At 36.8% G+C, this 27,002-nt stretch overlaps 1 pseudogene; it reads left to right on the top strand.

Annotated features, from left to right (window-relative positions):
• Positions 1–535: 535 nt before the first annotated feature.
• Positions 536–27,002, top strand: part of LOC114472560 (fibrocystin-L-like) — a 66,046-nt pseudogene continuing 39,579 nt past the window's right edge.

Consider the following 27,002-nt stretch of genomic DNA (forward strand, 5'->3'; position numbering starts at 1 on the left):
TTGTCCAGATGTTTTCCTCATAGATCCTGGTTTAGCTTCACTAACCACTAGCGCCTCCTTTCCTCTGATCATTTTTTAACATTGTTCTCCCTGATTTGTTCTAACTTTCTTGTGTATTGCACCACCTAACTAACTAAACAAGTGGTGCAATACACAAGAAACACCAAAAAAATCAAAACTATTTACAAAACAAACTGACAGAAATGACTTTACTAAGGACATGTATTACTATTTATTTTAAATTACTTCTGACAACAAACTCCTCCACCCCAACTCTGTGGTTTATCCAAAACATTCTTGAAATATTCTCAACTCTTTGTTAAAGCTAAAAAAAGATGATGAGAAAATCTTCTAAATCTGCTTTTAGATTGAGGTCATGCAGTTTTTTTTATCAACAAAGGAATAAAAAAAAAAACAACTTCCTGATGATGGTTACAGATATGGGGTGAACTCCTGTCCCCGCCACCTTACAGGTGAGGGGCGGGGCCTGTATGCTCATAAAGGGCTGCAGAGAGAGAGAGAGAGAGAGAGAGGTGTTTGTAACAGGTGATCATAGTTACTGTCAACAGGTGAGGTTAATTTATAACTCGTAGTAAAATAATGTGTATATATATATATATATATATATACATATACTTGTGCAAATTATCATCTGTGATTTGACTTTTTTTCCCATTTAAAAAAAATCTTTTTTTAAATTTTTTTTAATCATATTGTTATTTATTTAAGAAGGATTTTTTTTCTTTGTCCCATTTTTGTGTTTGATTTTGTTTTTAATTTTCCAGAAGGTTCCGTAGCACTACAGGAGGATGGTTTGTGGTCTGAGGGCCACGGCCCTTCTCTTTGCTCTCTGGAGCTGCTGCTGTGGTAAGTCCATCATATGTTTATATTTAACATATTATATTTATTTTAAACAACCTGAATGTAAAGCTGGTTTCACAGAAACTGGAAAAAAATATGTAAATATTATTAATAAAAAAAATAATTTAAGATAAATTATCTGATAATCAAAATGTGGTGAAATTAAAATGTTAAATTTTTCTAGCACACGAACAGCATTCTTCACTACTGTTACATATTAACATGTTACGCCAATGTAACATGCAACAGGTTTTTATCTCATAATTATGGCTTTTAATTGAAATCATAACTTCTGTATCTCAAATTTATAAATTTAATATCTAATATGTATAACCTTCGTATCTCATAATCATGATTTTTTAGATATTTTTTAATCTCAGAATATTATCTTTTCATATTGCATATTTACAACTTATAAAATCATAATTATGACCTAGTTAAAATCATAACTTAAATATCTCAAAATGAATAATTTCATGTATAATATATATAACCTTTGTATCTCATAATCATGATTTTTTTTTACATCTCAGAATTTTAACATTTTACATTTCATAATTACAACTTATTCTATCCCATAAGTATGACCTTTTATATCTCATAATTATGACTTCATATACCTCATAATTAGGATGTTTTTAACTTCTCATAATTTTTTCTCATAGTTATGACATTTTAAATCTTTACATTTTTTATTATAACATTTCTTAATCTAATAAATGTTACTTTTATAGCTACAGATATATAGTTATATAATTCATAGTTAGTCTTATTACTATAACTAATTAAATCTCCGGTACAACTTTTTATATCACAAAATTATTCCTTTTTTTTCTCTGTAAGTTTTGCTCATAAATATTGCTTCTTATAACTCGTAATTATACGTTTTTTGTTGCCCCTTAATTTTTTTTCATATTTCATAATCATGAAGTTTTATTTTCTCATATTCTCGATTTTTATATGATAATTATTATATATAATTATAATTCTTATGTGTTTTTGTGTTTGTTTGTATGTTTTTTATGGACCCTGAGTCTGAAATAAAGCTATCTATCTATCTATCTATCTATCTATCTATCTATCTATCTATCTATCTATCTATCTATCTATCTAGATAACAAACCATAGTGATGATTAGTTCATATTTCCAGCAGTAGAAATGTGATATACTGTGCAGTTTATTGTCTCATGTAAAATGTTTCTTTTATTTATTTATTTTTTTCTGTAAAACATTTTAATTTCAGATGCACAAGAGATTACCATCATCAATCCACGCAGAGGAAGTCTGAATGGAGCGACTCGACTCACCATCACAGGAAAAGGTAAAGCTCATTATTCTGTAGAAATATTAAATATTATAATGATTTATAACAGTGAGATGAACGAGCTGCTTTTGAATTATATGTTCACCTGTTGTAGTTATTATATTAACTCATGTAGAGAGAACGAGATTAAAAGAAGTCACATTCATCATACAACACTAGTGCAGTGTCCGTAGGACGTATGTATTACTATAGAAAAGTGGGAGGTTCATATATTTTGGCTTTTAGCATGGACACTGTAGGGAGTTGAACACCATCTATTCTGATTCCAGTTTGTTGTCCTCGCGGATCCGGTTCTCCTCAGACTGGAACAGACTCGTTAAGTGTCATTATTCCACAACAGTCAGTTTAGACGCACACGGAATTTGTAAAGCATAATAGACCCACTTTAATTGTTTTAAAAAGCCCTTTGTACGGTCACTCTGAGCTGTTGTAACTTTATCCTGAGTTACCATGACTACCTGTCAACATTGAGCTGTTGTAAATTTATCCTGAGTTACCATGACTACCTGTCAACATTAAACAGTTCTGCCAAGATTCATTTAAGAAAAAAATACAGCTTATTCTTGAGCTGCGATAGTGAAAGCCTGTGTTTATTTTTATTATTAAGTATAATTTTTTTATTTTAAATAATAATAAAATAATAATTTGTGCATTATTCATATTCATATTTATATTTATATATAAAAATATTTCTACGCAGCTTTCAACTTATCCCGAGTTGCCATGACTACTTGACTACTTGTCAGCATTGAGCTGTTCTGCAAAGCTCCCGAAGGACAATTTTATCAAATAATTTTTGAACAGTATCATTGCCGTCCAAACAAATCTGACATTGCACACCTTTGAACCAAGCAGCAGCCATGTTGAAAGTCTCATGGCAATCTGAGCCTGATTCGCCCGATATTTGAGGAACACACACACACACACACACACACACACACACACGCACACACACACACACACACACACACACGCACACACGCACACACGCACACACGCGCACACGCGCACACGCGCACACACACACACACACACACACACACACAGATTCCTTGCTTTATAGATAGATAGATCTAAATGAGTATGTACTTCACATTAAATAGTATGAAAAAAAATGCGAGAAATACCCGGATGTATGCATATAGGGACATTTTCTAAGTATGCACACTAATCATACTCAACCGTCCCATGATGCATTGCGAGCGGAATGTAAAATCGTCCTGGGAACAGCTTCAAGCTAAAAGTCAAACATTTCCTTTTCAAAAATAAAAGCATCTCTTCTTGTCTTCCATTAGTTTTTTTTAAATAGGGCTCTTGTTTTGAAGTTAACAGGAAGTTTTGTCAGTAGCACGTACTCCATTTTTCCATACTATCTAATGTGAACGCACTACATAGTCCTTTAGACGTCAGACGTAGTATGATAAATACGTTAGTATGACATTTACAACACAGCCTTTAAGTGGAAACCCAAACATTAATGTTCTTGCTTCTTTACAGGATGTACATATGATAATATACCAGTTAATACCAGGTTATTTATTTATTTACTGGTTTTTACCTCAGGTTTCGCTCAGGAAAACCAGTTCCAACTGAATCCACAGGACGATACGTTTGGTAACCGCGTGTGGCTGGTGTCGGCCACGCGCTCCGTCCCATGTGACGTAGAGAGAGACTCCACCCATGGAGACCAGATTCTGTGCTACACCAGGTCATCATCAGACTAATCAATAACTATTGATCACTAATGTTTAAACATGTGACAAAATACTGTCAATTTTTTATTTTTTTTTTTCAATGAATTAATCTCAAACTTAATATAATAAATATATAAAACATTACAGTTTTTTTTTTTTCAAGGAAATATCAAACATTTTATTTTATTTTTTTCATTTTTTTAGTTACTGGTGGCTAAAAAACACTTTTTCAAGGAAAACACCATCGCTGGTTAAAATGGTGTTTTCTTTTAAAATTTGTTTTTTTTTTAAAAATGTATATATGATGATATTTTTATCTTCACAATCAAAAGGGAAACATTAAATCATGACCAGGCGGTACAAGCTGTCAGGAACCTATTGTTATCCTATCGTTCTTCCTCTTCTTTTACAGGAGAAATGTGTGAACTATCACAACATTTTGCACAAAATTCCAGTCCCATCCCTACAAAAGCAGATTAGGGCCAATTTTGATAGAGAAAATAATTTCGGGCAAATCAAGAATAAAGTTGAAATGTCGAGATTAAAGTAAAAAAAAACATTAAGGTCAAAATTTGGAAAATAAACTCAAAATAGTATATCAGGATAAAAGTCAAAGGTTTGCTAATAAAGTCAAATCTACCGAAGCGGACTAGGGCCAATCAAAATTTCAACTTTAATCTTGATATTTCGACTTTATTCTCGATTTGCCCAAAATTATTTTCTCTATCAAAATTGGTCCTAATCCTCTTCCGAACATCCCAGATTGCCTAAGATGCCAAAACAGACGAATAATCCTAAATATTTTCTTTTTTACAGCATTTTTCATTTGACCTTTCATGTGAAGAATTTGAGTCAAACAAAAAAAAAAAAAAATGGCATTTTTAAACAAATGACCAATGTCTACATGCAATTTATTTTCTTTTGGAGTTTTGTCTGAATAAGGGAATTTTTGACTGCCAGTTACCGTGTTTAAGTGCATGTGCTGAAAATGCTTTGTTCTGCATGAAAACCTGATAAAAACCAACATCCCTGTGTGATATCCTCATGCAGAGCCATGCCTCGGGACTGGTACATGGTCCATGTCAGCGTGGACGGCGTTCCCATTCCTGATGATAAGTTATGTGGGAGATGGAGCAACTACTACTGCAGAATTTACGTATGTTCATCACAATCATCGTGAGTCGTGCTATTGTTGTGTCATTTTCTAAAAGTGTTGCTTTTTTTTTTCTCAGACCGAAAGTTATTACACGCCCACCATCCACCAGATGAGCCCAGTCACTGGACCTCCAGGTACGTGTTACTGTGAGCAGGGGATCAGACATTTCAGTTAATCACATTGTGTTAACGTCACTACGTCACAGGCTCGGTGGTGTCATTGTACGGACAGATCGTCACAGACGTGTACGGAAGCAGCACGGCCAGGAGCACCAATGGCCTGGACAACAGAATACTCAGGTATGAAAACATCGCCCTCACGTAAAAATCTGTGAATCAGACTTGATCGACCAACACACGTCCTGTTGTGTTCAATAAATAGTATTCAGTCACTATCACATTATTTATTTCAAAATTTTTACCCATTTCCGTTTCTGATTTTACCCAATTCCTTTTTTTTTTAATCTTTGTCAGCACATGCTGTCAAAGGTTTAGCCAATTCCAATTCTGATTTTACTCAGTTCTGTTTCTAATAGTGTTGGGCATTTTTTGATTTTAACGATTCTGATTCTGATTGTCAATTTCGATTCCTGTTCTAAACGATTCTTGATTCTGATTCTTTGAGTTTTCAGGTCAACAGGTCACAGATTTCACAGGAAAATTTTTTTCATTTGAAAAATCCTTTACATGAGCCATTTTTATTAATTCACTTCGGGTTCTATTCTCCTGTCTGGACTTAAGCGCTTTTTTGTGCGTCTGCAGTTACGCACTACGCGTATTCTCAGGTCCAGGCTGCTGACACGCCCACCTCTCGTAAGGAGCCAAAAAGCGCGTATGTGTGAATGAAGGCGGGCTGAAGGAAAGGAGGCGGTGATGTCATTTTTTGGGCTCTCTAGAAATCACGGAACATGGAGTTTTCCTAACGCTTGCAAATCTAATTTGAAACGCCTTCATTGATAAACAATGTAACAGGTTGATTTGATCAGATTACTGATTTGTGTTCATCCTCATCTGCATATGACAGCTTGTTTCACTCTGTAGTGGATAAAACTGTGACTTTATGTTGGACATAGTATGAAAATAGCTGAATCACTGTGACCAACGTGGACAGAAGTCTGCGTCTGTCAGAGTTTTAATTCATCACACAGCAGCAGCTGAGTGATTACAGCTGCTGCTGCATGACACGCGAGTCTGTGTGGCTTCAAATGTAATTGTCCATATTTCTAGTGGAATATAATGTTTCACCTTATGGGGGCGCTGCACTTATTCCAGGGTTAGAAGAACGTAAGAAGAAAAGGACTTACGCACACCGGTGAATGCACGTAAAGCCAGATTTGAATGGGAACACCCACATTTCAGGGCAGCTCCACCCACAGTGCGTAAATGGGATGAAGACCCGCAGCGACTGACTTAAGTACAGGGGGAGAATAGCACACAGCCAGAAACAGCGCTGGGCCGCGGCTTTTTGGACTTACGCACATGGAAGAATAGAGCCCTTAGTTGACAGTTTAATATGGTTGCTGTACTGTAACCAGGGTATTCAGTTACAAAGGTCCCCAACTGTAGCTGTGAAAGTGAAAGTCGCTGAAATAACAACAAACAAGTTGTCAGCAGTGTAAAAAACAAAGAGCTACAGGTAGATGTGAAACTAAGTAAAAAACAAACTCAAACCCTGGGACAGTCATGTGACAAATCAATCAACAGATCTAGTTGAGAAAGATTATTGTTATTCTGGATACAGTGGAAACAGAAACTATAAAAAATAGTTATATTTTGAACTTGTTTATATTGTAGAGAAGATATTATATACATAAATCTAATTGGAGGCTAAAGCCACAAAAATTGCACCACTTTAAAAAGAAAACAGACTAATATAAGACCTCTTTACATGGAGTACAAGACAAAAGAGCAGTGGAAACTTTGGACTGTTTTCAATCCTTTAATGTGTTGATTAAAGTAAAAGTACCTCAAGTATTTTTTTCTTTATATACATATGTAAATTGTATATGACTGTCAATAATTTATGTTTTATATAAACGGGTAAATGTGTGAATTGTTTATATTGTAAAAGTTGTATAGAGTGCACGTGTCAATAAAAAATAAAATAAAAAAAGCAACAGCTCCCTCGGCCATCACTGTCTGTAATTCCGAGGCAGTAGCCCCTCCCCCACTACAGAGAGACGGCAGCAGGAGAGGACTGTCCAACACTTCCTCATTTAGCGGGACAAAATTAAAGCTGTTAACTTCTTGAATACGCCTACATTCTGCTGAACTTATCCTATAATAACTCCAAACACACACACACACACACACACACACACACACACACACACATACACTACAGTTGCGTTCTGAATGCACTTTATACAAACCCAGCATAAACAAAAACAGAGCAAGCTGTGGAAACAAACAAAGTGCGGGCATTTAAGAATCAAAAAATCAAATCGAAATTCAAACATCTTCATAACGGTTCCGGAACCGGACGTTAGGAATTGGTTCTCGGTGCCCAACCCTAGTTTCTGAGTTTACCCACTTTTTATGTCAGTTTATCTTTTTCCATTTCTGTTTCATCGGCGTTCCCTAATCAGATGTCGTCATTATTGCCTATGAAACTTTCCAAAATTGCAGCAAAAAAGCTTCATACGTCTAACCTAATTGAGTTAACTGGTGTTATTATTTCTAGGGCTGGAACTTTAATGCGTTAACTGCCATAAATTAATTACAGAAAAATAACAGACAAAAAAAAAATAACACAGTTAATTGTTTTGGGTTTTTTTCTACTCCAAACAGCACAGAATCTTACTCATTGCATGAGTTATCGTTATACCCATAATACTGATGCACAGACCCACAACCCAAGGAGTCGTTGCTGTGCTTCGTGGTTATTAGTTTTAGTTTAAATAATAACACTGGATGGAAAACAAAAGCAGAGTTTTGTGCAAATTGTGCAAGAAAGCGTTTGTGGAACAATGGAGCTTTGCTAGCCTCAGCTAACGCCTCAATGCTAAACATGTGGCAGCTAGCACCTCAATGCTAAACATGTAGCAGCTAGCACGGATACTCGTCACAGTTCTAGCTGCAACACGCTCCGGTAATAATAATACCAACATTACCATTTTTGTTTTTTCTAAATATATTTCTTGCTACAATATTTCTACAATAATTCTCCGTCTAGTTTTCAGTCATTTCGTTAGAAAGCTTCATCATCTTTGAGGCTCTAATGATCATCTGTCTTAATGTAATTGTGATGATATGATGAAACTAAACGTATCTTGTAAATCTCCAGGTCCTACATGGGAGGGATGCCCTGTGAGCTGCTCAAACCAGACTCAGACGAACTGTAAGCTGTTTAATCACACATTGATCACCTGATCTGTGCAGTTTGAAACTAAACGTGTACAAACCTCTCCAAAGGTATCGACTGGAGCTGTCGAGTGAAACCTCGAGGTGGGGATACATGAGCTGCAGAACGACTGGGACGTATGTCGGTGAGACGGTTTGTTTCTACTTTAAACTCAGCCGTACACGCGACTCTGAACGAGCTGAGTAACAAAGAACGTGTTCCCACAGGTCATCACAACTGGACCTACATCGTTGATGGAGATTATGGACGGTAAAACAGAACGACCTCTGGCTTTAAAAAGATCCTCCACTGTTTTTATAAATGTACCTTTGAAAGGTCCTGATTAGTAGATCTACGTCTAACAAAACACATTATTTTGCACCGTTTTTGTTTTATTCACTTTTATAAATGGGACAACATTACATTTTGCCTGTAAACATCCAATTTTTTTTTAATTGGAGTGAAACCTGATTTTTAGATCATTTAGCAGCTTTTTCCAACAAAATACCAACTTGTGCTTCTTTTGGTTGCTCTAAATAATCGTGAAAAGTTAAAGATGTCATTTAACCCTTTTTTTTTTTACTGAAAGAGGATGAAAACAGCTGTGACCAGAAAAATAATCTGTGACAGCAGGGGGCGACAGTTCCAACTCTGCTGTTTCGTAGTAGACAATGAAGCAGAGAGGAAGAGCTCTCCTAAGGGACCTTTACTCCACCCTTAAACAGTGCGCTGACACGCTATGGTGGCTGACGTTAGCGAGTAAATCACGGACAGTTGAAGACACACAAACCCTGGGGATAGAAGTCCTATTGGGTGGAAGATCCTGTTTTTATCCTTTTTTGGTAAACATAAAACGGTTAAATCGACATATTTAACTTTTCCTGATTACTTAGAGCAACTAAAAGCAACACACGTTGTCATTGTGACTGAAAAATCTGCTAAATGATCTAAAAAGTTACTAAATGATCTAAAAAGCTGCTAAATGATCTATAAATCAGGCTGAATGTTTCACTCCCATAGAAAACAATGGGATGTTTACAGGCAGTGGGGCCGTGTGACATCATCAATCATGTGATTTCAAGATGGAGGAACACAGGCTCTAAAACTGTAGAGAAATCTCAATCTTAAAAGTCAATAAAAACAAATATGGTGCATAATAATGTGTTTTATTAGGCATAGATCTAATAATAAGTATATTTCAAAGATTTTAGGCCACATTTGTAAAAACAGTGGAGGATCTCTTTAAAAACATTAATTATATTTACAAATCTGTATTTCTAACTCTCTGCAGGAGTTTAGCAGATAAATCCCTTTACTGGGTTTCGTCAGTGGGAAATCTGGGAATGTTCCAGACTTATGCAGGTATGTGAGACGATACGTACAACACATACATATCTGATCTGATCAGATCAGATTAGGTTGATGGTGCAATCACGTGTTGGTTCTGTCCCGTGCTCAGAGGTCACAGCAGTGACTCCCAGTGAGGGGAGCATCATGGGCGGGACTCTGCTCACCGTCCACGGACGCTTCTTCGATGAAACCGATCAACCTGCACGTGTCCTGGTCGGAGGTATTTATCAGATCAGCGTTACCAGTGCAACAAAACAAAAACACACCAACCAGTTCAGCAGATACAGATAAAAATAACTCAAACCTGAGGGGAACTCGAGGAATTGTTTTTAAAGTAACGTACCAATGATAATCTGTTGAGAGGAGCTGAATGTTTACATAGATTAAAACAAAGGGAGTTCACACAGCTGTCAAACACAGACTACCTGTAATATGGCCTAAATACAAATTTTTTTAAAAAGCGTTCAAATGCAGTTATTTGGGTCTGCATTTGAATTATTATTATTTGTTTTTATTGAAGTGATTTTGTTGTTGATTTAAAGTAGTTTTTGTGATTGATTTATAAAGACACAAATCTATCTCCATACATCTCAAGGTAGCAAGTACGGTATCGTATTAGAAGTGGAAAAAGCTGTAGGTATAAATTTATTCAAAAATATGTTCATTTTCTGTTTTTCTATCAAATTATTGTTGGTGAAACAATAATAATAAAAAAAATAACAATAATTTTAGAACAAATGAAGATGGGTGAAAAAGGCATGATATTAGACCTTTAACATTTGTGAAAGTACCGTAATTATAACTTACTTTCAGGGCAAAATAATAATTGTAATTTGGGGCCAAGCCCACATATGTAAGATACGTGGTCACCAGGACCAGCGGTGCTGGGAAACCTATTGTGATCCTTCTGATTTTTATTCTTCTTCCTTTTTATTGTTTTCTGTAAAAGTGATGCTGCTGGCTAAACCGTGCGAGGGAGGGCGGTGCCCTTTGCAGGGTTGGTTCAGACCCCCCAGCTTCCCTTGGACGCAAAAACTCACCTGTCTGCCACCAGCTGGCACTATAACCAAGGTCAACACGTTTTGACCCATAACTCCCACACCGTATGTTGCACATTCAAAAACCTCATATTCACAGATTCCCTGAATAGCATTGAATCACCTGGGCTAGGCCACGCCCATTTCCGCCTATAACTGTGTGGCGCAAAATTGCGGAAACTGGAAAACCTACTTTTTCAAACTCCTCCTTGGGGTTTTGTCCAATCAACGTGAACCTTGGCACGTAGAGTGTTCAGTTGGACCGGATCTAAAGTTGAATAAAGAATTTTGTTTGGTTAAATATGCGCAAATTATTAACAAATAAAAGTTTCTAGCTAGCTATAAAAATGTTAACTGTTGCATATCTTGGTCAAAATAAATGCTAACAACACCAAATCTGAGATCCTTCGTTGACATGTGACTGTGGTGCTATGCGCCACATTTGAATAATTTAGGCCACTAGGGGGCGCTGCAAATATGGGAAATGTATATCTTTTAAATAGCAAAACCGATTTTTACCAAATTTGGTATGTATGACCTTGGAGCGCTCCTGGTGCCGTATCTCGAAGTTAATTGCGATGGGTCAAAGTGGGCGTGGTTTATTACAACATAAATAACAAACACTTATTTCAGCTGAAGTATTATGTTGAGGGAAGGCTTGGCCCCCTTTCATAACTGCTCGCAGTTCTAATTTTAATTGCAATTGGGTAAAATGCTGGTCAAGGTAATCATAATTGAATTGTAATTGACGATGGACAATTAAAGATGTAATTGTTGTTGAAAAATGTAATTGACCCCAACCCTGGTGCAGAGTCATTCTTAGCTGTTGTGTGACATGGTTCTATTATTAGGTCTACCATGTGAGATCCTGAGCGTTGCAGATGACAGAATAACCTGCAGAACTGCCAGACAGCAGATGAACCACAACACCACCACCACCACTCTGTACCCAGGTGAGAACCTGCAACCTCCTCCTCCTCCTCCTCAGTGAGCCTCTCATAGTCTAAAACTGACAGGAATCTGAACTATTCCTCTATCGAACACTTCATCTCATGTTTCACACATCATCAGTTCTCAGTTCTTTGATCAACTCATCAATTCTGATCAACATTCTGACGCTGACATGACACCAGATCAAAGACTAAGACAAAGACAAAAATAGCCACTGGGACTTTTTCTGTAGAAGAATGAAACTTCACGCTTTGTTTGAATTCTTGTTCACTAACATTTATTTATTTATTTAATAAAGGCTTTGACGTCACATTTATTACATTTTAATGAAGGATTTGACCTCAGAAGGTCTAAACTACAGTAACTTCACCAACATTTATAAATGACCCTAGTTAATAATAAAGAAAATACATGCTAGTATGAACTGTAGTGCAGTGTTTATTGTTTTTATTATTCATTCTCATTAAAGCAGTGGTTCTCAACCTTGGGATCATGAGACACTGGATGGGGGTCGCCAGATGCCTTCAAGAAACTAAGAATCATTTTTTTTTTTTTTTAACAATTTGAGCCCATTTTTGCTTATTTTTACCCTTTTTCTACAACTACACCAAACTCACCTTAATGTAACCAATTTTCATCACTTTTTTTGCCATATTTTTGCTCCCATTTCTGACACTTCTACATCACATTTCAATGACTTTTCAGCACATTTTTTCCATTTTCCAGACATGTTCAGCACTTATAAACCTTTTCCACCACTTTTCCACCTAATGTCACATGTTGACCCATTATTGTCACTTTTAACCTTTTTTCACCATATTTCATGATTATTTATGACAATTTAACTACATTCATGGTTTGTCATGTCCATTATTTGCATGTTTAAACTAATTGTTCCAATATTGACAATTTGAACTCTTGCCACTTTTTCTGTCTGTTTTTATCCACACTAATTTACTACTTTTAACCAATTTCTGTGGTTTTTAAAATCCAGTTTCACCACCATTTCCATCACTTTAGGTCACTTTTAACCCATTTTATTTCTGATTAAAACAAGGATTTACATCTTAAGGATGACTATAATATGTGTAGGAGGATGAGTTATTATTAATGGGTTATATAACTAAGAATATTAATTATGATTATTAATATTACTTCAAATTTTGCGGGGTGCCACTCCTTTTAACAGGAGTAATATGTCTAAGTTTTTAGACTAAACTCATCAATGTGAAACAAGGGAAAAGTGAATTCTAGCAGCAACATCTACACCATAATCACAGCTTTAATGAATCAAAGATTATGTCCATCCATCCATCCATTTTCATACCCGCTTATTCCCATTTATCAGGGTCACGGGGGTCTGCCGGTGCCAATCTCCGGCTCTCATAGGGCGCTGGGCGGGGGTACACAGAACTCCACACAGAAAGGACCCAAGTCCACCCCAGGGCTTGAACCCAGGACCTTCTTGCTGTGAGGCAGACGTGCTAACCACTAAGCCACCGTGTGTTTATGTGAGACAAAGACAAACAGGAGGGATGATTCCTAGATTTACACATAAAGCATAATAATGAGTTCAGCATATTCAAATAATCTTTTCAACATCATATCTTGAAATATCATGTATTACGAAAGAGTTTGATACCAAACACGACTGGAAAATAGCCTAGGATCACTTTAGGAACCGGTTAATGAATTTTACTTGTAATTACTCATAAACATAAATGTCAAATATCATGTTATGCCTTTTCTTTACTATATGGTTGCAGTAGATACCTCAAACTAACTTTTGTGATGTTTCATGGTATTTTAAGCACTTTTTAAATGATGGAACATTTAAAATAGCATTCTGTGGGTATAAAATTATCTGAAAAGACTGGAATAGGACAGACAACATTTGCAATTTCAATTTCTGTAGAAACCATTCCAATAATGTTTTCATTTGTAACTTTTCAAACATAATACAATTTCTTTGTTCTCCCTTCTTCACTGGGACACATCTCAGAGAAGAGGCCTGGAAAGTGTCCGTCAGTAACATCTCACCACAGGGGGTCAAAGGGTCATTGGGACAGTTCTGTGATCTTACAGCATCCCAAAAGTATCTGTTTGTAAAGGAGGGAGAAGACGGATGTTCTTCCCCCGTGTGGAGTCGTAAAAAGAGTTCGTACTGAATATTTCAAAGAGTTGGGTCAGTCTTTTCGGCTACGGTATTGGGTTCAAAGGCCGCATAGTGGGGTTAGCTATGCACCTCAGAGTTGCGGGGGCAGTTATTGTGTAAACAGTTTGTGATAAAGAAACAGGCTCCTTGGTTAATTCCTGCTAGGAAGAGGGTCTTTAGGCTTGATGTGGTTTGGTTCCCTACATATGTCATATGTTTGCTCAATACCATGTTTTTTTCTTTATAACAAACATGATTTTTTGAATCGATACAATGTAATTGCACGGTGAAATATTGCGATATATTGCCGAAATGATTTTGTTTCAATAATCTGATTTCCCTAACTCCATTACTTGTTCTCGTTCCTACTGTTGCTGACTATTGTTCTCTGAGTAATATCACATGAATTCTCTGAATATGGATTTTCTAACATCCCACTCTACCAAATCGCTCATATAAGTCTGTATATAGTATCGGATCAATATCGGGAGTGAAAAGTCGTCCCGACACACACTAATGTACCGATATATAAATATAAAATAAATGTGTTAATCTCTGTTGTTTGGACTTTTACTTGTAAAGTATTTTAAGTGTATGTATGACTTATAAATATATAATCAGTGCATTTGTTCATGTGGTTTCATCAGGCGGGCGGGGCCTGAGGATCCAGGTGTGGAACGACACCCAACCTCGTTACCTAACAGACATCTGGAGCTACGACCAGAACTCCACCTCATACTGGGAGCAGTGGGTCGACTCCCTGCCCCATGAGTTCCATTATGACTTCAACTACTTCACCACGAGGACCACAGGCTTCTTTGTGCCTCCGATCAGTGGAGATTACACCATGTTTCTGCACTGTGACGATCGCTGTGAGCTCTACCTCAGCAACGACACCAGCCCACAACACAAGGTACGGACACAAACCAGTACTGACTGGTTGGAGCGTTTCATTTATTCAGACAACTATGATTAAAACAAGCACATTTTTTAACATGGGTTGCCAAATTCTGGGAATTTTCAAAATTGAGAATTAAAGAATTATTAGCATCAGTTATTTAAAATTACTCCCAATTTCAAGTTATTTCCAATAAATAATTCCCATGAAGCGTTTATATTTTTCAAAATATTTTCAAAAATCCCCTATTTTTTGAACAATTCAAGCCCATTTTTGCTTATTTTTTTATCCTTTTTCTGAAACTACACCAAACTTGCTGTATTTTAACCTATTTTCATCACTTTTTCTTGCCATATTTTTGAACCTTTTAATGCATTTTTCCTACATTACTCCTATTTCTGACACTTTTCCATCAAATTCCAATGTCTTTTCTGTGCATTTTTTCCACTTTCAAAACATTTTCAGCACTTATAAACCCTTTCCACCACTTTTCCACCTAATGTTGCATATATTGACCCTTTATTGTCATTTTTAACCTCTTTTCACCATATTTCATGATTATTTTTGCCAATTCACCCACATTCATGATTTGTCATGCCCATTATATGCCAGTTTAAACGAATAGTTTCTAGTTTTAGAATTACATAACCCCAATATTGACACTTTGGACCACCTTTTTCTGTCCGTTTTTGGTCACTCTTCAGGTCAAAGTTGCGTACGAGTGGTATTACTACTACAGACCTGAAGTGATGACTCTCGAGAAAGGAAAAGCGTGAGCATGGCAGCCATCTTTAACATATTCATGAAACATCAAAGCTGTACATTAAACAGGAAATGTTATTTTGTGTTTTTGTAGCTACTACATGGAGATCCTCCATCAGGAGCACAGCAGTTACGCCAACATCAACCTCCGGTTGTTCAACCCAAACAGCTCCTTCACTGAGGCCCAAACCAACGACGCCGTCAACGAAGTTCAGGTCATCGAGGCTAAATACGACCTGTTCGATGAGGAACTGGTAGGATCCACACCTGAAATAAAAAGTGCAGCATCCAAGCAAATTACCTCAGAAAAAAATAAATACATAATAAGTTGCAGTTTTTAAAACATTTGCAAATTTGTAATGTTTAAAACAAAAAAAATTAAAGGTGAAATTATAATCCACGCATGTACAGTAGTTAAAGTACACATAATAACAGCAGAAATGACAGTAAAAATACACAAATTACATGAAATTAATACAGGCACTTGAAAATTACACAATGACAAAAAAATTATGTAAAATGACATAATTACTATATTTAAAGACATGTAAAATAATTTCAAAAACAAGCAAAATAAATCTCACGACACACAAAATGACTCAAAATACAGACTTAAAAAAATACACAAAATATAAAGCAGCTAGCAGCGATGACTCACTCAAAAAACATAAAACTACGCAAAAATACACAAAATTATGTGAACATTATGCAAAAGCACCTCTAAAGTACACAGTATGATTCTGAAATATAAAAAGGAAAAGAAAATTACACAAAGTGAATTAAAAAATTAAATAAAATTATTATATAAAATAAAATTATTAGATAAAATAAAATGTAAAATGTGTTCAAAAATACACAAACTGATTTCAGAAACATAAAAAGTGAATCATAAAACACACAAAATGACTCAAAAAATATATATAAAATGACTTAAAAAATACACAAAATTAAAGGAAAATAACACAAAATGCCTGACAAAAACACAAAATTATTTCATAAACATGCAGACATTCCCAGACATTAAAGCAGCCACACTAACAAACATACTCTTACACATTAAATGTGAATGTAAACTTGTATTTTAAACCAAAGAAAGAGAATAAATACAAATCCCAGTTTGAAAAGCAAAAGATTCTTCCTGTTCGTATAAAGTGAATTAAAGTATAAATGTTATGTATATTAATTAAAACATGGCTCACGTTGATACAGGAGCTGACATTCATCAACCTTCCAGCCAATGTTAGTGAACATCAGGAGATCCAGAGAATCAGTGTGAGCAGCAGCTGTGAGGCTCATCTCTGTGGAAGCACCGTCTACACACTGGGATACGGACTGGCCCACACTGGTAACCAGTTACACACTGGACCCTTTATATCATAGTCAGCTGCAGTGTGTGTGTGTGTGTGTGTGTGTGTGTGTGTCCAGGGCCGTTACCAGTAGATGCTTCAGCCTCAGACGTGGAAGCAGCTCTGAACAGTTTATGGTCCATCAGTCCAGACTCAGTCCAGGTCACCAAGGAGCACGACAGCCACGGTTCCCACTACACCGTCACCTTTAACTCACACAGAGGTGAGGATGAGGATGGAAGCTTCTATCACAAAAATATCATCAGAGGGCCACATTTTGTAATGATATTGTAATGTTTTTGTAATATTGTATTCGTAATATGTATATATTGAGTAATTGTATGTATTTTTATTCTTTAACTGTATTATTTGTCTTTTTGTGTATTTTGTTGCCCTTTTTTGTATTTTTGTGGTCCTACTGTGTATTTTTGTTGTCCTTTTGTGTATTTTCCTGTAATATTGTATATTAGGTTGGAGTAATGTTGTGTATTTTTGCTGTTTAACATGAGGTTGTATGGTGATAATGTAACTGACTGTTGTGTTACACAGTGTTTAAACATGTGTTTATTTTTATAGGTGACTTCTCACTTCTTCACTATGAGGTGTTTGGAGACGTTAACGTGACTGTGACTGAGGTCACTAAAGGTCAAAGTTCTCTGGACACTTTCACTCTGATGTGGGGAGGAGTCCCCAGCCAGCCAATCAGAATCAACGCCACTGAGGACGAGGTCAGCTTTCTGCTTTATTAAAAATAGAATCATAACAATGAATTCAGGGTTAGAAATTTTAAAATATTGGTTTACGGTTTGTAAATCAGGCTTTGTCAGAACGAGGTATGTCCTGACTTCACTTTCTCCAGAACAAGTACGAGTACAATTACATTTGGATGGAAAAACAGCTGCTCTAATTCTCTAGAAAATAAACAATTGTGAGGTTTTTTCTAAAAAAAAACATGAATAGATAGATGTGGTGGAGGCTACAGTCGTAGAATTCAATTCAATTGTTTTTAGATAAGGAAAATATGGAAATTAAAATCACAATAATTGTAGAATGACAATAAATCAGAATCATAACAGATGTGGAATCATACTGTGATAAAATGGACTGTGTGACTGTGTGACTGTGTATCTGTGTGACTGTGTATCTGTGTATCTGTGTATCTGTGTGACTGTGTGACTGTGTGACTGTGTGACTGTGTGACATGTGCTCAGATGAAATCTGCTCTAGAGGAGCTGCTGAAGCCTGAATGTCCCACTAAGATCTTGACCCCTGAAGGCAACGATGTGTCATTCTTCCATGACTTTGAGGATGGATACTCTCAGGTTAGTACCAAGGTTGAACCTCCCACAGTCAATGAAGTAATTGCCATTATTGAGAATATTAATAATACAGTATCATGATGAATTTAAAGCTAAACTGATAAAGGAGGTAGTTTATCACATTAGTAAACCTCTCACACATCCCTTTGCTATATCTTTAAAAACTGGAATAGTTCCTAGTGAAGTCAAAGTAGCAAAGCTAATACCTGTTTTTAAAGAAGGTGAACCCAGTGTGTTTAACAACTATAGGCTGATTTCAATGCTTCTCAAAAGTTTTGGAAAAATGAGTCCATATTAGAGTTATGAAACACAATGATAATAATATTCTGTATGGTCATCAATATGGTTTTGGCTTAAAACACTCAACATATATGGCTCTTTTACAACTTATAGAGAAAATTTCTTCTGCACTTGATAAAAATAAATGTACTATTGGTATTTTCCTTGATCTCTCCAAAGCATTTGACACAGTAGAGACCATGATATTCTGTTAAAACTCTGTTGGTATGGGTTCCAAGACACTGTGTTAAGATGGTTCAGTGATGACCAGAACATCAGAGAACAATATGTATTAATGGCCAGACTTCTACTAAAACAAGACTAAATTTGGGAGTGCCTCAAGGGTCGATTCTGGGGCTGCTTCTGTTTTCAATTTTTATTACTTATCATTAAGTTATGGTGAAGTCTGAGTCTTACCTACTTATATTCTCACTCTGACTTTGAAGGCTTAACCAGGATTGTCAATATTAAGTTGCCTTATTCCTCCAAATGGTTCCAGATAAACAAGCTTTCCTTGAATATAAACAAATCCAGTTCTCTTTCATAACATTTGTTTCGATGGGATATTCTCAGAGAACCGGGGTTATGCAAATAACCTATAGTTACTGTACATATATACTTTATAAAAACAAAACTTTCCCTATGCAGCACTCAAAAATATTAATTAATAACATGGAAATCATGAATTCTTGGTGTAATAGTCAACGAGAAGAAGAAGTTGTCCTGGAAAAACAATATTGATTATGTGTGCAAAAAAATTATGAAATTTTATGGTATTATTAGAAGAATTTCTTACTCAGTTTGTCAACCCTGTCTAATAATACTTTAGCCTAATTTATCCAAATTTGATTTACTGTAATATTATCTGGGCCACTTCTCATCTCTCACAGCTTAACCAGAGAATTTTAAGAATTATTTCTAACTCAACCTTCTGCATTATTCAGGAAATAATGAGGAGATCTTGTCAATCTTTTCCATTAAAACGCTCCAAACATGTTTGTTTATGTTCAGATACATTCATGACTACGTCAAGACGTCCCAAAAACTTTCCTAAATTATTTTTGTTTTTCAGCAGACATCCACTGTTATTCTATGAGAAGTCGGATGAACTTCAATTTACCATATTATTGTATATTTACCCATAAATGCTTTATAAAATTTTCTCTTGACAAATCCTTAATAAATCATTCTCCATACAAAAACATTTAGGGCTAACTGTGTGTGTGTGTGTGTGTGTGTGTGTGTGTGTGTGTGTGTGTGTGTGTGTGTGTGTGTGTGTGTGTGTGTGTGCGTGCGTGTGTGTGTTTGTGTGTGTGTGTGTGTGTGTGTTTTAATCTAGTCTTTGTTTTTGTTTTTCTGCACCAGTTCTATGGATTCACGTCTCCTGTGAAATACGACGCTTTCTGTGGCCTGATGTCACTGAAAAACACTGGGAGAATCTTTACTGAATATTATCGCAAACAGGGCGGAGCCTATTATGGACCAGTGTCACTGGAACAGCATCCTATGGTAAACTCACTGTCTGTGTTGGATATGTCATACTAACGATGTCATACTGACGTACTACTAATACTAACGTACTACTCATATTAACGTACTACTCACACTGACGTACTACTCATACTAACGTACTATTCATACTAACGTACTATTCATATTAACGTACTACTCATATTAACGTACTACTCATACTAACGTATTACTCATACTAACGTACTACTCATATTAACGTACTACTTATACTAACGTACTACTCATATTAACGTACTACTCATATTAACATACTACTCATATTAACGTACTACTCACACTGACGTACTACTCATATTAACATACTACTCATACTAACGTATTACTCATACTAACGTACTACTCATATTAACGTACTACTCATACTAACGTATTACTCATACTAACGTACTACTCATATTAACGTACTACTTATACTAACGTACTACTCATATTAACGTACTACTCATATTAACGTACTACTCATATTAACGTACTACTCATATTAACGTACTACTTATGCTAACGTAGTACTCATACTAACGTACTACTTATACTAACGTAGTACTCATACTAACGTACTACTCATATTAACGTACTACTTATACTAACGTAGTACTATACTAAGTGTGACGTCTAAATGAGTGTGTAATGTGTTCTCATTATAACATGAAAAGATTGAGTATGTGAGATATATCCAGATGTATACTATATTTTAAGTATGCACGGTGGGCACACTAGTCATACTCAACTGTTTCATGATGCTTTGCAAGAGGAACGTTAGATTGTCCTGGGATCGGTTTCAAGCTGAAAGTTAAACATTTCCTTTTCAAAATAAAAGCATCTGTTCTTGTCTTCTAATAATTTTCTTTAATGTGTTCGTAAATAAGGCTCTTATTTTGAAGTTAACAGGAAGTTCTGTCATTAGGGTCTCTGAAAATCTCTGGAATGTGTGAATTAAATGTGTTTTTGTGAGTTTTATGGATCAAATGAGCACATGTTGATATTCTACTTCATCACTTCAAATGTTTTCAGAACTTTCAAAGTAAAGGTGAAGAATATGAAAAAGATGTGGTGTGTTTTCTTTCCAGCTTTGCTTTGCGTACAGAGGAATGCTGAGGAATCAAGTGCGAGTGAGTTTCACGTATCTCGACTCAAACGGAACAAGCAGGAGTGACTCAGTGTATCTGAACGTCTTCTTCACTCAAGGCTCACGGTCAGTTATTGATCGATCACATGTTCAAATGTTTGTGGTGGTGAACGTAAAAACTCAGTCACTGTTTCATAGCCGACATATTTTGCTCAATTTTTCTTTCATTTGAGACAAAAGTGTAAAACAGCATGTTCTATATCACTGTTAAATTAGGGCACACATGAAGATCTAAAATGTAAATGAAAATTCAAAATTGAAATGTTGAATCGAAATGTAAAAGTAAATTGACATGTTAAATCAGTCGCTAAGTGTAAAGTCAAATGTAAAGACACTTTTTCATGGTCGATATATTTTGAACATTTAGCTCATTTTTCTTTCTTTCTAGACAGAAATGCATGTAAAACAGCATTTTCTATATCACTTAAAAATGTGTACAGCTGAAAAATAAATCGAAATGAAAATATTAAATCTAAACGTAAAAGTTAAATGTAAATGTAAATCTAAATGTAAATGTTAAATCTAAATGTAAATGTTAAATCTAAATGAAAATGTGATTTGGGGCGCCATGGGGGGCTAGGTTGGGGTGCCTGGGGGCCGACGGGGAGACTCCCGGCGGCCCCCTGGTGCCTTATGCGGCTTGGGGTGTGGTCGTCCTCCCTGGGCGGGCTGCTCCTGGTGCTGCGTTCATTCCGGGTCCCTCTGGCCTGGGGTCGGGTCCCTGCTGGCTCTGGGCCCGGCGGCGGGTGCCCGCCGGCTGCCCGTTCGGCGTGGCTCTGGTCGTCTGCTGGGCGTGGGCTTCGGCTCCTCCGCTGGGGTCTCGGGCGGGGAGCTCTCTGGGCCCTCCCCTCGGGGGGTTGGGCGCGGGGGTGTGGGGGGGGGTGGGGGGGGATGGGGTGGGGGGTCTGGGGGTTGGGGGTTGGATTGGTGGCGTGGTGCGCTGGGTCCTTGGCTCCTTGGGGCGTTCTCGGGTGTGTATGGGGGGGGCGATGGTTGCCTCTCGGTTTGGGATCTTGGGGGCGTTCGGGGGGCTGCTTGGCCGTGTGGTGGTCGCCGGGGGCCCCCGGGTTGCCCGCTCTTGCTGCTGGCCTGGCTGCTTCCGGGGCCCGGGGGCGGCTCGTGGGTTTTGCAGTGGCGGTTCTTGGAGATACATTTGTCATGGATGCACTGGCCTTGGGCTGTGGGATAACACTCATACTGGGCTCAACCACAGACACGTTGTTCCCAAATACCTGTTTTATGGAATTTCCACTCACTTCTTCCTCTGCTCACAGCCACCACCATTATTCCTAAGCCGCACACTGGTCACCAAACTGGCTTGATAACTCAACAATAAGCACAATATACACAACCACAATTTCACATCGCATCACTTGAAATCTATCGACTACTCCCCACCCATTCCATTTCCTATCTTGTATTCCTCTTCCCTGTTAACTTCCCCACCCCTCTCCAACCCCTCACCTTGGTGTAACACTGCCCTCTCTTTTTTTACATCCTCCCTTTAATAAAGTATTTCTTACCCTTCCCTAGGGAGGGCTGGTGATGGTCACAATTATGCAATGAAATAAATAAATTTATTTAATTGCAATAACAAAATATGCATTGCTGTTAAAAGATTGCACTTCTTGTAGTGTTAACCTCCGACAGAATGTGCAGACAAGAGAAAAAAAAAAAAAAAAAAAAAAAAAAAAATCTAAATGAAAATGTTAAATCTAGATGTTAAATTGGTCGCCAAGTGTAAAGCTAAATGTTTAGAAATTATACAAAGTGTGCAGGCCTGTCGATCACGAGGCTCCGCCCACACCACTGACAGCGGCTCAGTGAGTGAGGTGAGGGGAGGAGCAAGACATGGAGGGATCGGTCCAAACTGACGAACTCGAAAGAGCAGTAATGACTGGTGTATGCACTGCACATTTAGCTTTAGCTTGGGGACTGCTTTAATATTTAGATTTAGATTTAACATTTAGATTTAGATTTAGATTTAACATTTAGATTTAGATTTAACATTTACATTTAGTTTAATTTTTCTGTCTACACGTTTTTAACAACGATATAGAACATGCTGTTTTTACATGAATTTATGTCTCAAATGAAAAAAAGCTAAATGTTTATAATAAGTCTGCTATGAAACATTAGTACCTCATACTTCAGTTTGTTCTCCAGTGTGTGAGTGTGAACGTTCTCCTCCACAGGTGGAACTATAAATGCATGAACGTGCTGAGCTCCCTTCAGGCCGTACGTTTTGGCAGCAGATACAAACTGTCAGAGGTTTATCTCTACAAAGACGACTCTGAAGAAGATTTCTATGTAGATGTCGTTTACATTGGAAAGAGATCCTCCACCATCGCTCTAAGTGATAATGGTACAACGCTTTATCACATTATTTTTATATTATTAAACATTATTAAACATTATTAAACATTCATCTCAGCATTTGGAATAAAGACCAATTTAAACATAATTTCAGGATAGAAGGGCTGTTTATAGGGGTACGTTATGAAACGAGAATATCTCTTATCGCGCTAACTTCCAGGATTTATTCAGTTTGTGCTGGACTACGAAGCTCGCTAACGTCTTACGGAGCTAAATCACCATGGTAACTTATGCTGAATGACTAACCTGGTCGAGAACAGGTTTTGTTCTGGCTGGGATCTGAGCGAGTGATAAAATCCCGCCTCCTGACCAATCAGTTCTCTTAAAAAGCGAGCTGTCCAATAACAGGTGATGTGTGAACGCGTCACTGTGTGGATCTGATCTGACGCTGACAAAGAGAGAATATTTAGACATCCATGCAATCTTTTCATGTACTGATGACATCATTTAGGAAACATCTAGATTTATATCTGATGGACTGATCTATAGTCAGCTGGTGAAGCTGTGTCTCTGTATACACAGACATATAAGAATTTATTATTAAATGACTTCACCTGTCCACGTATACGGATCAAGACACAGGTTTCATCAGCTGTCAGCAGCTTCCTGTCTGGGTTATTCATCATTTTACACTTAAGCAACACCTAATCTGGTCAGGACCAAGTTATGAAGTGGATCAGATCTGAGCAAGTATAAAAGCTCCGCCTCCTGGTGGACACTCGCTCTGCCAGGTTCTCCAATGATTGGTCAGACACTGCAATCTCCGCCCCTTTTATGGGAGCGTGCACATATTCAGGATGAAAACACGACTTAAATTAGCGTGTTGTTATCGGCCGTCATAAGACAGCTTCTCTCTGACAGGGAATGTTTGGTTAGGCTCGTTAATGGAGATTAATCCAGGATATAATTAGCTAGATTTGTAGCATTGGACTTAAATGTCATTCATTGTGATTTTCTGTCATTTTATGTTTTAAGGTCCTTTGTGTGTTGTTATTTTGTGTGTTTTTGGAATCAATTTGCATGTTCACGTTGTTGTTTTGTGCATTTTTTGAGTTTAATTTGGGTGTTTTTCTTTAATTTTGGGGTTTTTCTTGTCATTTTGTGTGTGTTTATTTTAGTGTTTTTGTATATTTTTCTGTCATTTTCTGTTTTTCTGGAGTCATTCTGTGACTTTCTGTGGGCCACTAGTTGCTCATACGTACAGTTTGACACATGTATAGTGATTATTTATTTTATGTGTCAGATATTCCCAGACTGAGGAGACCTCATCCGTTTGAAGGCACTGGTAAATTCTTTGAGGACGTTTCTGTGAGCAAACACTTTATGAACATGTCTCACATCAGCTACAGGATCACAGCCAGACCTTTGGAGTGTGCGTCAGACTTTCCACGACTGGACGTTGCTTTTCTACAGGTGAGCTGTCATTTTTTAATTTGTGTCATTTATTTTTTGTGTTTTTGGAGTCATTTTGTGTTTTTTTGTCGTCGTTTTGTGTGTGTTTTTATTCAAAATGAGTGTTTTTGGAGTTATTTGGTGTTTTTCTTTTGGGGCCACACTAAATTTGGCCAAAGGTGTGTTTTTTTTTTTTTTTTTTTTTTTTTTTTTTTTGTGTGGTTTTGTTGTTGTTTTGAGTCATTTTCTGTGTTTTTTAAAAAAATAATAATTTAGCAGTTTTTGACAAGGGTTGTAATTTTGTATTTTTTTTTGTTGCTGTTTTGGTTGTTTTTGGAGCTATTTTGTGTATTTTTCTTTTTTTGTATGTGTGAGTGTTTGTGTTTTTGTAGTCTTTTTTTGTGTGTTTTTGGAGTCATTTTTTGTATTTTTGTGTTTTTATGTTGTCCAGTGGCCCATAGTTGATATCTTTTGTTAAGTAAGTAAGTAGTTTATTTATAAAGTGCTTTTTACAGATAAAATCACAAAGTGCTGTACAGAGTTGTGGTAAAAGTACAAGTGCAACACAATAGAATAATAAAATAAGAGTGCATAAATATCATAAGAACAGCAACATTAAAGGATAAATAAAAATTAAAATCCAGTAACTAAAAGCTTTTCTTCTTCTTCTGTCCTTTTAAAGGCGTCCAACACCACTGAGGACTTTGCTGAGTTCCCAGTGGGAGCCTCCACAGTGACGCTGACACGTCTCCACAGATCCAGCCCTGCTCTGTCAGGTTCCTTTAATGTGGATTTGTACGGAGACACAGCTGAAGGTATTAGATTATTACACAAACTTCATAAAGGGAAACAATAAGGAGTTATATAACATGATGTGCGTTGCCATGAATCTGACAACACGATTCACGATTTGCGTGTCACGATACGATACATCACAATACTAAACAGTCTGACATGTTTGATTGTGAAGTCTGTAAAATTCATGTAGAAGATATGAAATCATAGACTTCAACCAAATTAAGAACATATTGATATATTTCTCCATATTTCTGGCCTGTGGCCTTAATGATATACTATATATATATACAGTATATATATATACAGTATATATATATACACTATATATATATGTATATGTATATGACAGCACAGTGATGACTAGTGTCTGTCCTCAGGCCTGTCTGTGAACATCAGTCTGGAGGATCTGAAATACGCTCTGGAGGGAATCAAAGGAATGGGAAAAGTGAAAGTGACGGACAAAGGAAACTGTAGAGCTCCAAAGTGGAAAGTGGAGTGGTTGACCAACCCTGGAGACCAACCACTGATGAAGGTCAGATTCTCCTCCTCATCATCACTGTTTCTCATCCCCAACACCAACAGATAATCAACCAGGGACTTTAGTAATTGAGAACGTAATTGTAATTGACTTTCTGAGGATTTTTAAATCCACGTTAAAGGATGTTTTTTTTCTGCATATGATTGAGAGGTAGATTTTTAATCATGTTATTGTTGATTTTAAATGTTTTTAAAGATGATTGAAAATGTTTGTTTTTTATTGATAATTTTTAATGTTTTCATTGTTCATTTTAAATGTTTTTACAGATGCTTTTATTGATTTTTAAGCTGTTGAATGTTTTCCGTTGTTTTGCCAAAAAAAAATATTGTAACTGGGAAAAAAACGCTGTTCATTGTAATCATAATTGAATTGTAATTGAACATGGGTAATTGAAAACTGTAATTGACCCCAAACCTGTTAAATCAAGCATCATAACATAGTGGTATCCTATTGGATTAAAGCAGGTGTACGGCTTCTGTTGCAGATCGATTACTCAAAGGTTGTGGGTGTGAATCCCATGGTTTCCTCTACTGAGACCACTAAGGGTGGACTGCTGAGACCACGACTTTCTGGAGATTTCTTCCGTACGCCAGAACCTAAACCTCAGGTAAGAGCAGTGATTGAAAGAGCTTCTCAAGCTGAGGTTCAGGGTTTCAGCCTGTGGACGTTAGCTGTCACCACCGCTAACATCACTGTGTGTGTGCGTGTGTGTGTGTGTGTGTGTGTGTGTGTGTGTGTGTGTGTGTGTGTGTGTGTGTGTGTGT

This window comes from Gouania willdenowi, chromosome 11 (genome assembly GCF_900634775.1).
Source record: "Gouania willdenowi chromosome 11, fGouWil2.1, whole genome shotgun sequence".
NCBI classification, from domain to species: Eukaryota; Metazoa; Chordata; class Actinopteri; order Blenniiformes; family Gobiesocidae; genus Gouania; species Gouania willdenowi.